Source organism: Bos javanicus, chromosome 2 (genome assembly GCF_032452875.1).
Source record: "Bos javanicus breed banteng chromosome 2, ARS-OSU_banteng_1.0, whole genome shotgun sequence".
NCBI lineage: Eukaryota > Metazoa > Chordata > Mammalia > Artiodactyla > Bovidae > Bos > Bos javanicus.
The window spans coordinates 18,435,454-18,450,913 of NC_083869.1; the positions used below are offsets into that span (position 1 = coordinate 18,435,454).

A 15,460-nucleotide genomic window follows, 5' to 3' on the forward strand; every position below is an offset into this window, starting at 1 on the left:
ATTCTAAAAAAGAAATTATAAGCCAAATATTTGGCTTAAGTACTTTTAGTTGTATAGAACTTGCATATATTTTGGTCTTTTGAAAGTTTAGATAATTATCTAAAGAAAGCATAATGCTAGTGAAAAAGAAAATCTGATATTCTATTTAATATGCTTTTGCCAAATATGAATAGAAATGCAGGGTATTGTTTCTTCGTCTGTGTAAAGCTCTCATTAAAAGTTGCTAACAGTGTATAGATCAAATGTTTACAATATAGAGAACTGTAAATAAATATATCAGTTTTTTTCCCCCTCAGTGTTCCACGGCAGTATATTGCCTCTGTGGAGTTGACTAATCATTAAAAAATTCCATATTGGATTTCAATTACCAGAAGGTCATACTGGTGCATACCAAATAAAATTAAATACATCAATTTTTTTTAATGTTGTAAAGCTTTATATGCTTAATTATCAACATAATGTTCTGCTGTCCCCTAATTTTTTAAGTATAACAACAGTTACATCCCTCAAGGAGTGTCCATTCTTAACAACTGTCAGACAGACATTTAGGTCTGCACACCTGAAGGGTCTGTTTTCCTCTGCAGACACGCAAACCATGCGTTACAGAATTATGGCCAGGCCCTGTTCTTTTCCAACCAAGCTAGAGCCTATAAATGTACTGATAACATCCACTTTATAGGAGAATAGCCCACCCTGTAGTCCACCATAGGGACTACAGGATAAGAGGGATTTTTATCTGTAACAGGATCACTCCAGCTCACCACTGAACCTGGAGAGCACTAGGAATGATCTTAAGAGGGGCAGAGCTGGCCATAGGACTGCAGCTCCATGGGGAGGCTTTACTTACCATGAAGCAAAATTGAGAAATCTCACCAGACACCTTGGTTATATGATGGAACAGATGGGACAAGCCTTAAAGGGACTGAATACTTCTCTCATTTCTTTGGCTAATATAGCTCTTGACAATCGTCTAACTCTTGAGAAACTTCTGGCAGAACAATGTGGAGTTTGTGTGATAACTAATACTTCCTACTGCACCTGGATCCATGTGACAAGACAGGTAGAAGTTAATATTAAGGAAACACATGCTCAGGCAGAGTCACTTCACAGTTTTGCCAAGGATGATGTCATTTTCACTATCTGATCAATACTTAAGGGAGTCCTCCTAAAGTTAACCTGGTTCCTTCCCTTTCAAGGCCCATTAGTGGCTGCTGTTGTTCTCCTTTTAGGCCCTTGTTTATTCAACCTTTTGGCTAACTTTGTGTCTGCTAGGCTCCAACAGTTTCAAGTAAGACTCATGATGGCTCAAGGAATTCCCACCCATTACAGCAAACAGTGGCCCAAGTCCCTACAGGTTCTTGGAAAAGTCAGCAAGGGACTTCTACACCTCTAGGGTAGGCTACAGTCTGTGGCTTTTGTCCAGAAGGAAGAAGTTACAGAAGAATAAATGTTTGGCCCCTTACCCCTTAAGAATAAGGGGTGTAGAATTTCTTGGGGGGAATGAGACGGGCTGGGACCTGGACCCTTTCATATAATGCTTATACATGGCCAATCATTTCCTCAAGCAACAAAATACAGAGAAACTCTGTGTGCATGCACAGTTGGGCAAATAATGAACAAGATACAAAAAGACCAAAGGACTGACCCTCTTGTTTGTATCAGGTTGTAGATGGGGAGCAATGAAGGAAATCAAGGGGCGATTTTACTGTGCAGACCTGGAGTAAACAAGAATTAATGAATCAGATTTCTGGACAAGATGGTGGAATAGAAGGACTTGAGCTCATCTCCTATCATAAAAAAATCAAAATCACAACTAACTGCTAAAACACCATCAACAAAAAAAGACTCAAATCTACGAAAAAGCATATTCTATACCCAAAGACTAAGAATAAGCCATAGTGAGATGGTAGGAGGGGGGCTTTAGCAATATAATCAAATCCCATGCCCACTAAGGAGGTGACCCACAAACTGGAAAATAATTACATCACAGAGGTTCTCCCACAGGAGAGAGAGTTCTGAACTTCACAACTGGCTCCCCAGCCTGTGGGTCTGGCATTGGGAGGAGGAGCTCCCAGAACATTTGGCTCTGAAGGCCAGAAGAGCTTGACAGCAGAAGCTCCACAGGACTGGGGAAACCAAAGACTTTACTCTTAGAAGGGTACACACAAGGTTTCATGTGTACTGGGACTTGGGGCAAAGCAGTGAGCTCATAGGAACCTGTCAGACCTCTGTGTGGGTCTTAGAGGGTCTCCTGGCTAGGTGGAAGTTGGCTGTGTCTCACTGTAGGGGCAAGAATACCGGTGGCAGATGCCCAGGGGAACGCCCTTGCCATTTTGGCACCAAGACTTAGCTGCAACCAACTGGCTGCAGACTCCAGTACTGCGATGCCTCAGGCCAAACAACCAACAGGATGGGAACACGGCCCCACTCATCAGCAGACAGGCTGCCTAAAGTTGTCCTGAACCAACAGCTGCCTGCAAACATACTCTGTGACATGGCCCTGCCCACCAGAGGGAGAAGATCCAGTTCTACCCACCAATGGGCAGGCATCAATCCTTCTACCAGGAAGCCTGCACAGTCCCCTTGGACCAACCTCACCCACCAGGGGGCAGATTCCAAACAAAAAGAAGAGTTACAACACTGCAACTTAAGGAGCAGAGAACACATACACAGAATGTTAGACAAAATGAGCCAGCAGAGGAATATGTTCCAGACAAAAGAACAAGTTAAAACTCCCAGAAGAATAACTAAGTGAAGGGGAGATAGGAAATCTACCTGCAAAAGAATTCAGAGTAATGATAGTAAAGCTTATCCAAGATCTTGGGAAAAGAAGGGAGGCACAGACCAAGAGGACACAAGAAGTGTTTAATGAAGAGCTAGAAGTTTTAGAGAACAAATACAGATAAATTATACAATAACTGAAATGAAAATACACTACAAGGAATCAATAGCAGGGAAAAAAAAAAAGGAGGCAGAAGAACAGATTAATGACCTGGAAGACAGATTGGTGGGAATGACTGCTGTGAAACAGAATAAAGAAATAATGAAAAGGTGAGGACAGTCTATGAGACTTCTGCTGCTGCTGCTAAGTCGCTTCAGTTGTGTCTGACTCTGTGAGACCCCATAGATGGCAGCCCACCAGGCTCCCCAATCCCTGGGATTCTCCAGGCAAGAGTACTGGAGTGGGTTGCCATTTCCCTCTCCAATGCATGAAAGTGAAAAGTGAAAGTGAAGTCGCTCAGTCGTGTCCAACTCTTAGTGACCCCATGGACTTCTGGGACAACATTAAACGTATCAACATTCACATTATAAGGCTCCACAAGGAGAACAGAGAAAGAAACAACCTGAGAAAATATGTGAAGACATAATAGCAGAAAAATTCCCTAACATGACAAAGGAAACATTCAATCCAGTCCAGGAAGCTGAGAGTCTCATTCCATACAGGAAAATCCCAAGGAGGAACACACTGAGACACACAGTAATCAAACTGACAAAAATTAAAGACAAAGAAAAAACATTAAAAGCAAGAAGGGAAAGTAACATAACATAGAAGGGAATCCCCATAAGGTTATCAGCTGATTTTTCAGCAGAAACTCTGTAGGCCAGAAGGGAGTGGCACAATATTTCCGAAGTGATGAAAGGGGGAAACCTTCAACCAAGAATACTCTATACTCAGCAAACTGTCATTTGATGGAGAAATCAAAAGCTTTGCAAATAGGCAAAAGCTGATATAATTCAGCATCACCAAACCAGCTTTACAACAAATGCTAAAGGAATGTCTCTAGGCAGAGAAGAAATGGCCACAATTAGAAACTAGAAAATTATGAATGGAAAAGCTCACCTGGGAAAGTAAGCATACAATAAAGGTAGGAAATCATCCACACACAAATAGATCAAGACCAGCCATTATGCTGCTGCTGCTGCTAAGTCACTTCAGTTGTGTCCAACTCTGTGCGACCCCATAGACGGCAGCCCATCAGGCCTCCCGTCCCTGGGATTCTCCAGGCAAGAACACTGGAGTGGGTTGCCATTTCCTTCTCCAATGCGTGAAAGTGAAGTCGCTCAGTCGTGTCCAACTCCTAGCAACCCCATGGACTACAGCCCACCAGGCTCCTCCATCCATGGGATTTTCCAGGCAAGAGTACTGGAGTGGGGTGCCATTGCCTTCTCTGAGCCCTTATGAGGAGAGTACAAATGCAGGATGTTGGAAATGCATTTGAAATAAGACACCAGCAACCTAAAAAATTTTTGTGTATATATGTGCTTAGTAGCTCAGTTGTGTCTGACTCTTTGCAACCCCATGGACTGTAGCCCACCAGACACCTCTGTCCATGGAGATTCTCCATGGACAAGAATACTGGAGTGGGTTGTCATTTCCTTCTCCATGTGTATATAGAGAGATGGCTATATCAAAACTTCATGGGAAAAGCAAACCAAAAAACAGCAGATACAGACACATAAAAGAGAAAGCAATCCAAATACGACACTAAAGATAGCCATCAAATCACAAGCGAAGACAACAAAAGAGGAAGAAAAAAGATCTACAAAAACAAATTCAAAATAATTAACAAGATGGCAATATATATATTGATAATTAGCTTAAATGTAAATGGAATAAATGCTCCAACCAAAAGATACAGACAGGCTAAATGGATACAAAAATAAGATCCTTATATACTCTGTCTTCAAGAGACCCACTTCAGACCTAAGGACACATAGAGACTGAAAGTGAGGGGATGGAAAAAGGTATTCCATTCCATTTCTTCCTGGAAAAAGGAAGATGGAAATCAAAAGAAACAGAGTAACAAATCTCATATCAGACAAATAAACTTTAAAATAAGGACTGTTGCAAGAGACAAAGGAGGACACCACATTAATGATCAAGTGATCAATCCAAGAAAAGATACAGCAATTGTAAATATGTATGCATCAAACACAGCCAGCACTACACATATATAAGGCAAATGCTAGCAGCCATGAAAAGAGAAATTGACAGTAACAAAACAATAGTGGAGGATTTTAACACCCACTTTCATCAATAGACAGATCATCCAGACAGAAAATTAATTAGGAAACACAAACGTGAAAAGACACATTAGACCAGACAGACTTAATTGATATCTATAGGACATTCCATCTGAAAACAAAATATACTTTCTTCTCAAGTACACATGAAACGTTCTCCAGGATAGAGCACATGCTGGGCCACAGTGCAACCCTTGGTAAATATAAGAAATTGGAATCATATCAAGCATCTTTTCTGACCACAGCTATAAAATTAGAAATCAATTACACAGAAATAAAACTGTAAAAAAAAAACTTGTGGAGGCTAAACAGTATGTTACTAAACAATCAATAGCTCACTGAAGAAATCAAAGAGGAAATGGAAAAATACCTACAGACCAATATGAAAGCACAATGATGGAAAGCGTAGTGGCTCAGTGGTAAAGAATCAGCCTGCAATGCAGGAGATGTAGGAAACCCAGGTTTGATCCCTGAGTCAGGAAGATTCCCTGGAGGAGCATATGGCAACCCACTCCAGTATTCTTGCCTGAAGAATCCCATGGACAGAGGAGCCTGGTGGGCTACACTCCAGAAGGTTGGAAACAGCTGGACATGCTTGAAGCAATTGAGTACACCAAAGCAGTTCTAAGAGGAAAGTTAATAGCAAAACAATCTTACCTCAGAAAACAAGTCACAACTAAACGATCTAGCCTTACTTCTAAAGTAACTACAGAAAGAAAAACAAAACAAAACCTAAAGTTAGTAGAAGGAAAAAAATCATAAAGATCAGAACAGAAATAAATGAAATAGAGATGAATAAAACCATGGTAAAGATCAATGAAACTAAAAACTGTTTCCTTGAGAAGATAAACAAAATTGATAAACCTTTAGAGAGACTCATCAAGAAAAAAACAAGGAGAGGGCTCAATTCAATAAAATGAGAAATGAAAAAAGTTACAATGACACCACAGACATAAAAGTTCATAAGAGACTACAAGTAACTATATGCCAATAAAATAGACAACCTGGAAGAAATGAACACATTCTTATAAAGGTTCAGTCTCCCAAGACTGAACCAGGAAGAAATAGAAAATATGAGCAGACCAGTCACAAGCACTGAAATTGAAACTGCGATTTAAAAGCTCCCAACAAATAAAAGTCCAAGACCAGATGGCCTCACAGGCAACTTTTATCAAATATTTAGAAAAAAGTTAGCACCTATCCTTCTAAAACCCTTCCCAAAAATTGCAGAGGAAGGAATACTCCCGAACTCATTCTAAGAGTCCACCATAATCCTGATACTAAAACCAGATAAAGATACCACACAAAAACAAAAGAAAACTACAAGCCAAGATCACTGATTAACACAGACATAAAAATATTCAACAAAATACTTGCAAATTGAATCTAACAACACATTAAAAGGATCATATACCATGATCAAATGGGATTTATCCCAGGGAAGCAAGGGTTCTTCAATATATGTAAAATCAATGTGATACTCCACCTTGATAAACTAAAAGAATAAAAACCATATAATCACCTCAATGATGCAAAAAATCTTTTGACAAAATTCCACACCTATTTATAATAAAAAAAATCTCCAGAAAGTGAGCACAATGGGAATATATATCAAAATCACAAAGGCCACATATGACAAACCCACAGCAAACATTATTCTCAATGGTGAAAAACTGAAAGTACTTCCTCTAAGCTCAAGAACAAAATAAGGATGTCCATTCTTATGACTTTTATTCAACGTAATTTTGGAATGCCTAGACATAGCAATCAAAGAAGAAAAAAGAAACAAAATTGAAAAAGTAAAATTGTCACCATTTGCAGATAACATAATAAACATAGAAAATCCCAAAGATGCTGCCAGAAAACTACTAGAGTTCATCAAAGAATTCAGTAAAGCCACAGGATACAAAATTAATACGGAGAAATCTCTTGCATTTCTATACACTAACAATGAAAGATAGGAAAGAAAAATTAAGGAAATAATCCCATTTACCATCACATCAAAAAGAATAAAATGCCTACGAATAAACCTACCTATGGAGGCAAAAGACCAATACTCAGAAAACTTTAAGACACTGGTGAAACAAATCAAAGATGATACAAACAGATGGAGAGCTATACCGTGTTCTTGGATTGGAAGAATCAATACAGTGAAAGAGACTATAATACTCAAAGCAACTTATAGATTTAATGTAATCCCTATCAAATTACCAAGGGCATTTTCTCCAAAATTAGAACAAAAAATTTTACACTTTGTATAGACAAACAAAAGATCCCAAATAGCAAAAGCAATCTTGAGAAAGAACGGAGCTGGAGGAATCAGGCTCCTTGACTTCAGAATATACCACAAAGCCACAGTAATCAAAACAGTATACTGGCACAAAAACAGAAGTATATATACATTAATGGAACAAAGATAGATGGTATAATAGAGATAAACCCACACAGGGCCACCTAAGCTGTAACAAAGGAGGCAAGAATATACAACAGAGAAAAGACAGCATCTTCAATAAGTGGTGCTGGGAAAACTGGACAGCTACATGTAAAACAATGAAATTGGAACACTCCCTAACAGCATGCACAAAGATAAATTCAAAATGGATCAAAGACATAAGTGTAAGGCTGGACACTATAAACCTCTTAGAAGAAAACATAGGCAGAACAGTCTTTGACATAAACCACAGCAAGATCTTTATTGACCTACCTCCTAGAGTAATTAAAGTAAAAACAAAAACAGACAAATGAGACCTAATTAAACTCAAAAACTTCTGCACAGCAAAGGAAATCATAAACAAAAAGACAACCCATGGAATGGGAGAAAATATTTGCAAGCAACTGACAAGGGATTAATCTCCAAAATCTATAAACAGCGCATGCAGCTCTCTCTAAAAAAAAATAAAAATAAAAAAAAATAAAAATTAGGCAGAAGATCTAAATAGACATTTCTCCAAAGACATATAGATGACCAAAAAGCACATGAAAAGATGCTGAACATCACTAATTAGATAAATGCAAATCAAAACTAATGGGAGGCACTACCTCACACCAGTCAGAATGTGCTGCCCGTGCTGTGCTCAGTCGTATCCCACTCCTTTCGATCCCATGGATGGTACCCTGCCAGACTCCTCTGTCCATGGAATTTTCCACACAGGAACACTGGAGTGGGTAGCCATTTCCTACTCCAGAGGATCTTCTGACTCAGGAATCAAAGCCCCATCTCTTGCATCTCCTGCACTGGCAAGAGGATTCTTTAGCACTGTACCACCTGGGAAGCCCACCAGTCAGAATGGGCATCATCGAAAAATCTGCGAACAATAAATGCTGAAGAGAGTGTAGAGAAAAGGGAACCCTCCTACATTACTGGCAGGAATGTAAACTGCTACAGTCACTATGGAGACACGGTAAGCACCTAACAGAGCAGAAGAGATTAAGAAGAGGTGGCAACAAACACAGGAGAATACAAAAAAATAGGTCTCAATGACCCAGATAAGCAAAATTATGTGGTCACTCTTTTAGAGCCAGACATCCTTAAGTCAAGAGGGCCTTAGGAAGCATTACTACAAAGACAGTGGAGGTGTCCGAATTCCAATTGAGCTATTTAAATCCTAAAAGGTGATGCTGTTAAAGTGCTGCACTCAATGTGCCAGCAAATATGGAAAACTCATCAGTGGCCACGGGACTGGAAAAGATCAGTTTTATTCCAATCCCAAAGAAGGGCAATGCCAAAGAATGTTCAAATTACCATATAATTGCTCTCATTTCACATGCAAGCAAGGTAATGCTCAAAATCCTTCAAGCGAGGCTTCAGCAATACATGAACTGAGAACTTCCAGATATATAAGCTGGACTTATAAAAGTTAGAGGAACCAAAGATCAAATTGCCAACATTCCTTGGGTCATAGGAAAAAACAAAGGAATTCCAGAGAAATACCTACTCTTTTTCATTGACTATGCTAAAGTCTTTGTGTGGATCACAACAAACTGCAGAAAATTCTGAAAGAGATGGGAATACCAGACTACCTTAACCGTCTCCTGAGAAACCTGTATGTGGGTCAAAGAGCAACAGTTAGAATCGGACATGGAACAATTCACTGGCTCAAAATTAGGAAAGGAGTACGACAAGGCTATTTATTGTCACCTTGCTCACTTAACTTATATGCTGCTGCTGCTGCTGCTGTTAAGTCGCTTCAGTCGTGTCCGACTCTGTGCAATCCCATAGATGGCAGCCCACCAGGCTCCCCCATCCCTGGGATTCTTCAGGCAAGAACACTGGAGCAGGTTGCCATTTCCTTCTCCAATACATGAAAGTGAAAAGTGAAAGTGAAGTCGCTCAGTCGTGTCTGACTCTTAACGACCCCATGGACTGCAGCCTACCAGGCTCCTCCGCCCATGGGATTTTCCAGGCAAGAGTACTGGAGTGGGGTGCCATTGCAGAGTACATCATACAAAATGTCAGACAGAATGAATCACAAGCTGGAATCAAGATTTCAGGGAGAAATACCAACAACCTCAGATATGCAGATGATACCACTCTAATGGCAGAAAGTGAAGAGGAACTAAAGAGACTCTTGATGAGGATGAAAGATGAGAGTGAAAATGCTGGCTTGACCCTCAACATTGAAAAAAACTAAGATCATGGTATCTGGCCCCATCACTTCATGGAAAATAGAAGGGGAAAAGTGGAAGCAGTGACAGATTTTATTTTCTTGGGCTCCAAAATCACTGCAGATGGTGACCACAGCCGTGAAATTAAAAGATGCTTGCTCCTTGGAAGGAATGTGATAACCAAACTAGATAACATGTTAAAAAGCAGAGACATTCACTTTGCCAACAAAGGTCAATATAGTCAAAGCTACGATATTTTTCAGTAGTCATGTACATATATGAGAGTTGGACCATAAAGAAGACTGAGAGCCAAAGAACTGATGCTTTCGAATTGTGATGATGGAAAAGACTCTTGAGAGACCCTTGGACTGCAAAGAGGTCAACCCAGTCAATCCCAAAGGAAATCAATCCTGAATATTCATTGGAAGGACTGAATGTGAACTTGAAGCTTCAATATTTTGGCCACTTGATTAGAAGAGCTGATTCATTGGAAAAGACCTGATGCTGGAAAAGACTGAAAGCAAAGGAGAAGGGGTCAGGCAGAGGATGAGATGTTTAGATAGCATCACCAACTCAATGGACATGAATCTGAGCAAACTCTGGGAAACAGTGGAGGACAGAGGAGCCTGGCACGCTGCAGTCCATGGAGTCGCAGAGTCAGACACGACTTAGCAACTGAACAACTGTGAGCATGGAGGTTCCTTAGAAAACTAAAAAACTGAGCTATCATATGATACAGCAACTCCACTCCTGGGTATATATCCAGTGAGAGTTGTTCAGTCATGTCCAACTTTGCAACCTTATGGACTACACAGTCCATGGAATTCTCCAGGCCAGAATACTGGAGTGGGTTCCCTTCTCCAGAGGATCCTCCCAACCCAGGGATCAAACCCAGGTCTCCCACATTGCAGGTGGATTCTTTACCCTCTGAGCTACCAGGGAAGCCAAAGAATACTGGAGTGGGTAGCCTATCCCTTCTCCAGCAGATCTTCCCTACCCAAAATCAAACCCAGGTCTCCCGCATTGCAGGCAGATTCTATACCATCTGAGCCGCCAGGGAAGCCCTATATCCAGAGAAAATCATAATTCAAAAAGAGACATGAACGCAAATGTTCACTGTAGCACTATTCACAATAGCCAGGACACGAAAGCAACCTAAATATCCATCATCAGAGGAATGGATAAAGATAAGGTACATATATACAAAGGAATATTACTCAGCCATAAAAAGAATGAAATAATGCCATTTGTAGCGACATGGATGGACCTAAAGATTATCAAACTAAGTAAAATAATTCAGACAAAGACAAATATCATATATTACACATATGTGGAATCTATTTTTTTAATGAAACAAATGAACTTATTCATAAAGCAGAAACATTTTTACAAATATCAAAAACAATATTTTGGTTACCAAAGGAAAAACAGTGGTAGGGGAGGGAGAGTAATAAGGAGTTTGTGATTAACACACACATACTTCTATAGATAGATAACCAATAACCAACCAAACTAGATAACCAACAAGGACCTACCGTGTAACACGAGGAATTCTGGCCAATATTCTGTGATAACCTACATAAGAAAATAATCTGAAAAAAATGAATATATGTATGTGTATAATTAAATCACTTTTCTGTATACCTGCAACACAACATTGTAAATCAATTATACACCAATTAAAAAAGAAAACACTTGACAACGCAAAGATGAGCAAGATAATACAGACTGTACCACAAGGAGTGTAGAAGAGAAAATGACAACTTCAGAGACGATGGTCAATTGTGCAAGCAAATCCATTATTGACAACTCCAGCTCCAAACTGAGACAGAATAGACGTCCTCAAACTAATAAACTCATTTTGAATGGTATAATCCTACCATTCTTTTTTAAACAAAAGACCTACAGTTAATAATCTAGCACCAGAAAAATCTGAATCCACCTGAATTAGATAATTGTAAGCCTATAAGGTTAATTCTTTGCCTAAATTTACCTTCTAAATATAAGCACAAGCGGCCAAAGGTGAAGCAAGTTCGCATTAGGGCACATTCAGTGGTTTCTGACTCTTTGTGACCCCTATGGACTGTACCACATCCGGCTAAAAAGATGAAGCATATGCACTGTCCATTCTTACACCCCAAAGATCGCGTGTGTGTGTGTGAGTCACTCCGCTGTGTCCAACTCTTTGCGACCCATGGACTGTAGCCCACCAGGCTCCTCTGTCCATGGAATTCTCCAGGCAAGAATACTGGAGTGGGTAGCCATTTCTTCTCCAGGGGATCTTCCCCACCCAGGGATTGAACCCAGGTCTCTAACGCTGCAGGCAGATTCTTTACCATTAGAGCTACCGGCAAAGCCCACAGAGAATATCTTGAGTCTTCATTAATTTATTCAGCAAGTATTAAGGCAGATTCCCTAAAAGCAGAGTCTAAGACAGAGACTGGAGATAAATAATAGTTTGAGGAGCTGCTCTCAAGAAAAAGAGAGTGAGGGGAGCAGAGGAAAAAAGCTAAACAAGAATGTGGTCTGGGCTGGAGCTTCAGCCCCATCCCACTGGGAGCGTAAGCACCACAGTTGGTTCCACCTGGGAGCAGGGACACAGACCATCTTGATCCCCTCATCTGCCATCAGTGGCTACAGGCGTGAGCTTGTGGGGATAGGAAGGGGAGAGGGAAATAATCTCCGGGGTGAGGGGCACCCCTTGGCCAGACGGCTCTCGAAGACCAGGGCAGCTCAACAGCCAGTGCTCACGAAATCGGGGCGGATACGCATAACCTGGATCTGGGCAGTACCTACAGCTCCCAGGACACCATACTTGAAATGCTGTTTTTACCTTAAAATGAGAGAGGCAGGGATTTCTGAGGACGACTCCCAGGTCTGACACGCTCGTGTTCTAAGGAGTCCTAGCCACGGCTGAGGCAGAGTTCGTGCTGCTAAGAATTCTGAAGTTGAAAGGAACTCTGAAGCTGAAAGTCGGAGCTCCCAAGTCCAGAGGGCCATTTTGAGCCTGGGAGAAAGGGGCGGGGCTACGATTTATCCCGGGAAGAAAATCCGCTTTTTAAGCAGTAGCAGAAGCCCCCGCCTCTGAAGGAGTGGCCAACTGGTCGCGTAGGTAGGATTCCGAGAAGTCCATCAGAGGTACTCCAGCTAGGACGACAAGAACCCCTTCCCGGGTCTACTAGCCAGCCTCCATCTGCTAGCTCCTCCAAGAACCGTATTACCCCGCGGAGAGGGTATGGGGATTCCTGCTCAATCTGTCCTCACCTTCAACATCGCCACGAGTGTCTTCCCAATATCTTTGCATTTCTGGTTCAGACCACCTTTTCTCTCCCCTTGTCGGCAGGGGACGCTAAAGAGCAGCAAGCAAATGCCTTCTTGATTCAACCATCCAATCCACAAAACCTATAAGGAATCTTCACTCTTATCCTGCCCCTCTTTTTGCAAAATCCTTTCTGTATATTTTCTAAATCCCACACCTGGCTACAGTGAAAAGTGACATAATGTAGGAATTATATATACACACTCAAAACCCAGAATACCAGCTCAAATCCAGCCTCTGCTATTTGCTAACTTGTGTCACCTGGGACAGGTTACCAACTTTCTCCATCCCTTGTTATTACTCATGCTGCTGCTGCTGCTGCTGCTAAGTCGCTTCAGTCGTGTCCGACTCTGTGCGACCCCATAGACGGCAGCCCACCAGGCTCCCCCGACCCTGGGATTCTCCAGGCAGGAACACTGGAGTGGGTTGCCATTTCCTTCTCCAATGCATGAAAGTGAAAAGTGCAAGTGAAGTCGCTCAGTCGTGTCCGACTCTTTGAGACCCCATGGACTGCAGCCCACCAGGCTCCCCCATCCATGGGATTTTCCAGGCAAGAGTACTGGAGGGGGGTGCCATTGCCTTCTCCGGTTCTTACTCATAAGATGGGAAAAATAACAGCAGCAGCCTCACAGGTTTTGTGAGGATTCAATAAATTACATGTGAAACTCATAGAACTGTGCTGGCACAGCACCCAATAAACACCAGCAATCATTATTATATTAGGGACCACCATGCAAAACATCCAATTTAGGGACCAGAGGAGCAGCATTTTAGAGCAGACCTAACACAGACCACACTCATGATCCCTAGATGGTGTATATTTCTAGGGCTGCTGAAACAAAGTAACACAACCCTGAGGCAGAAGTTGAGGGGTGGGGTGGGGAGGGGAGGGCAGTAATCAAAGGCTAGAAGTCCAAAATGAAAAGTGTCAACAGGGGTGAATCCGAGTTGTTGGGAAAGGATCTGTTCTGGGCTTCCCTGCTTGACTTGCAGATGACCACTTCCGTGTTCACAGAGCATTCTCCCTGTATGTGTGGGTCCAAGAGCCCCTGAAACAAACTAGAGGGGTGGGATGGGGTAGGAGATGGGAGGGAGGTTCAAGAGGGAGGGCACATGTGTATCCTATGGCTGATTCATCCTGATGCATGGCAGAAATCGTAACAATATTATAAAGCAGTTATCCTCCAATTAAAAATAAAAATTTTAAAAAAGGACACCAGCATGTTGGATTAGCATGTGTGTGTTCATTCACTTCAGTTGAGTCCGACTCTTTGCAACCCCATGGACTGTAACCCACCAGGCTCCTCTGTCCATGGGATTCTCCAGGCAAGAATAATGGAGTGATTTGTCATTCCCTCTGCCGGGGGATCTTACCAACCCAGGGATTGAACCTGTGTCTCCTACAACTCCTGCATTGCAGATAGATTCTTTACCACTGAGCCACCATGGAAGCCCCATATTGAGTTAGGGTTACCCTAATTTTACCTTAGTTTATTATCTGTATAAAGACTTTCTCCAAAGAAGGTCACATCCTGAGGTACTGGGATTTAGGACTTCAATATATCTGTGGGAAGGGGTACACAGTTCAATCCATAACATGACTGGCATGAGAGAACACATTTTTTAACTTTTTTTTTTAATTTTAATTGGAGGCTAATTACTTTACAATATTGTGGTAGTTTTTGCCACATATACATGAATCAGCCATGGGTGTACATACATTCCCCATCCTGACCCTCCCTCCCACCTCCCTCCCCATCCCATCCCTCAGGAACATCCCAGCACACCAGCCCTGAGCACCCTGGAGAGAACACATCTTTTAAAGTGTTTTGATGTAGTTTCTCAAAAGATGAATTTATTATATCTAACCCATAATAGCCAATTATATAGATGAATCTGGTAAAGATAGTAAAAGTGAAAGTGTTAGTTGCTCAGTCATATCTGACTCTGCAACCTCATGGATTGTAGCCCACCAGGCTCCTCTGTCCATGGAATTCTCCAGGCAAGAATACTGGAGTGGGTAGCCATGCCCTTCTCCAGGGGATCTTCCCGACCCAGGAATTGAACATGGGTCTCCCACATTGCAGATTCTTTACCATCTGAGCCACCAGGGAAGCCTATGTAGAGGTAGTGAAGTGTTATTCATTCAGTCGTATCCGACTCTTTGCAACCCTAAGGACTGTAGCCCACCAGGCTTCTTTCCATGGGATTCTCCAGGCAAGAATACTGGAGTGGGTTGCCAGGCTCTGCTCCAGGGCATCTTCCCAATCCAGGAATCGAACCCACACCTCTTTCAAAACATCTCCTGCATTGACAGGCGGGTTCTTTACCACCAGCACCATCTGGGAAGCGTCATGTAGAGGTAGGAAGGTAGGTAAATCAGAAACAGCCAGTGAAATAACAGGTTAAATTGACAGTCTCCATGGTGAGACATTATTCTTGAAGAATAGTGTTTTATGATTATGCTCCAGGAAGAGAAAGTAATTTGTATTTGTTTATTCTACTTCAAAT

General features: G+C 41.7%; 1 long non-coding RNA gene across 3 annotated transcripts in view; it reads right to left on the minus strand.

Moving 5' to 3' along the window:
• The window catches only part of LOC133257839 (uncharacterized), a 149,027-nt gene extending 134,325 nt beyond the window's left edge, over nt 1–14,702 (minus strand). The window contains exon 1 of one of the 3 annotated variants that reach the window (XR_009739713.1): nt 12,464–14,702. This is a non-coding gene — a long non-coding RNA (uncharacterized LOC133257839). The remainder of the gene's footprint in view (nt 1–12,463) is intronic. The other 2 variants (XR_009739712.1, XR_009739714.1) reach the window with 2 other exon arrangements.
• Between the last annotated feature and the right edge of the window lie 758 nt (nt 14,703–15,460).